Genomic DNA, 2,119 nt, shown 5'->3' with positions numbered 1-2,119 from the left:
ATCTTGTTTATTGGCCAGAATATAACACTAACATAGTCACAAATGAACCAGTAATCTGTGTTTGGCAAACCTGTTTGACAAAAAAGTAGCGAAACACTAGATTGTTTCTCAGCTTTCAGCTTGTACCTGAAACTTTCCATACTGTAGCCATTAACACTGTACAGGCTCTCAATGCAGGCAAGTAGGATTCCAAATCACATAAGAACCACTTTCATAACCTCTTTTTTCATCAATATCCTCAACTTCCTGCACCATGGTATTGACCTGAAGATTCAATAAACAAATGTATATAAATCAGTAACAGACAGATGACAAACGCTGACTGGACAAAACTCATTCTTGGTATGTATTTTTGTATTCTAGTTCAGTATCTTGGATTCAGTAAAAAAAAAAAAAAAATAGGCAGTTTTCCCAGGAACATTATGGGAATATTTTTCATGGAGTATCATTTCCTCTTTGAGTAAATACAAAAAACAAGAACTAAAATCCAACTAATGATGATGAAGAAGAACTCTAAATAAAGAAAAAGCTGAGCAAGATGATCGAGATCCTTAAGAGTGATTGTAGTGAACATAAACTAATCCTAATGACCTGGAAAACATGTGAATTCATAATAAATAGACTTGTGTTCCACATATAAACAATACTATTTATGCACCTCAGGTGCAGCAAAAAAGGAGAAAAGACCTAACTTATAAAACTAACATAGTATCTTTCCTGACTTTTCATTTCTAAGAAAACCACTCTTTAGGCTGGTGGTTAATCGGTTGGTTTGTTTGAACCAGTCCTGTGGCTTAAATTCCAGGCCTGGGTGCTTTCCCTGCTCAAAGCTAGAGCTCTATTGATTGAGCTGAAGCTCTACTTCTGGCTCAAGTTTATTTTAACAGAAAAGCAGCTTGGCCAGGAACCAGTGGTTCATGCTTATAATCCTAGCTACTCAGGAGGCTGAGTTCTAAGGATCCAGGATCAAAGCAAGCCAGAGCAGGAAAGTCTGTGAGACTCTTATCTCCAAGTAAACACCATGGATCCAGAAGTAAAGCTGTAGCTCAAGTGGTAGAGTTCTAGCCTTGAGCATAAGATCCCAGAAACAGCACCCAGGCTGAGTTCAGGCCCCAGGACTGGCACACACAAAATAGTAATAATGTCTGTTTGAAAGCTGATCTTGTAAGGCTTTCCTATGCTCTCAGTCCTTCTTTCATCTGTTCTGAATATTTCCCTTAAGTAGAAAGCTCAATAATATTTAAAATCATACTTGCTCTTCCATTTTTCCAGGCCTTCCTACCATGTAGCAAATTCAAGTTACCACGGGAAACTTGAACAGAAACTCTTCCCCAAACTGACCAGACCATGATCAAACAAACAAAAAATAAGAAGAAAAAAAAGCAATGTCAAAACATGATAGCAGTGGGTTTACATTACATTTAAATACTATCCACCCAATGAAATTTTTTAGGGAAAACATGTGCAAACAATACATTTGATTATCATGAAAAAATAATTCTGAACAGTTTCCTGTCTCCACCACATTTCAGCATTTTGTGTTAGCTAATGTAGGAGGATGAAATGAAATAAGTATTTTGTTTTTAATTTTAAGCACATCAAAATGCAAACCAATATTTTTTAAAACATGGAAAGTTATTGGAATTGCCCATATAACCTGGTAGTTAGTAAATTTTTGAACTCCATCTTTGTAAAGTTCTAAATAAAGATAGGTTTTTCTTCGAATCATCTGATCATATACCAACCACAAATTTAAGAAAAATATTCTTGGAGAGTATAAAAGCTATAAAACAATTGTTTTGAGAGTAACCTTTACTGAAGTACAAAATAATACAACTTGAATACATTTGAAGATAGATAGGAATATGTTAAAGACAAATATTATTTAATAAATAGTTGCCAAAGAGCTTACAACATTCAGCTTTAACATATTGCTATCCATCTCCAAGTGGTATTATAACACATTTCAGGGCAACTTAAAACATAACTCTGGGGAGACAGAGATAGAAGGAATATGGTTTAAGGACACCCTTGAGAAAAGTTAGTAAGAGAGTATCAGGATTAAGAAAGAACGAAGAAGAAGAAGAAGAAGGAGGAGGAGGAGGAGGAGGAGGAGGAG

Source organism: Dipodomys ordii, unplaced genomic scaffold (genome assembly GCF_000151885.1).
Source record: "Dipodomys ordii isolate 6190 unplaced genomic scaffold, Dord_2.0 Scaffold72, whole genome shotgun sequence".
Taxonomy (NCBI): domain Eukaryota; kingdom Metazoa; phylum Chordata; class Mammalia; order Rodentia; family Heteromyidae; genus Dipodomys; species Dipodomys ordii.
Note: the sequence above shows the minus strand (reverse complement) of the source record.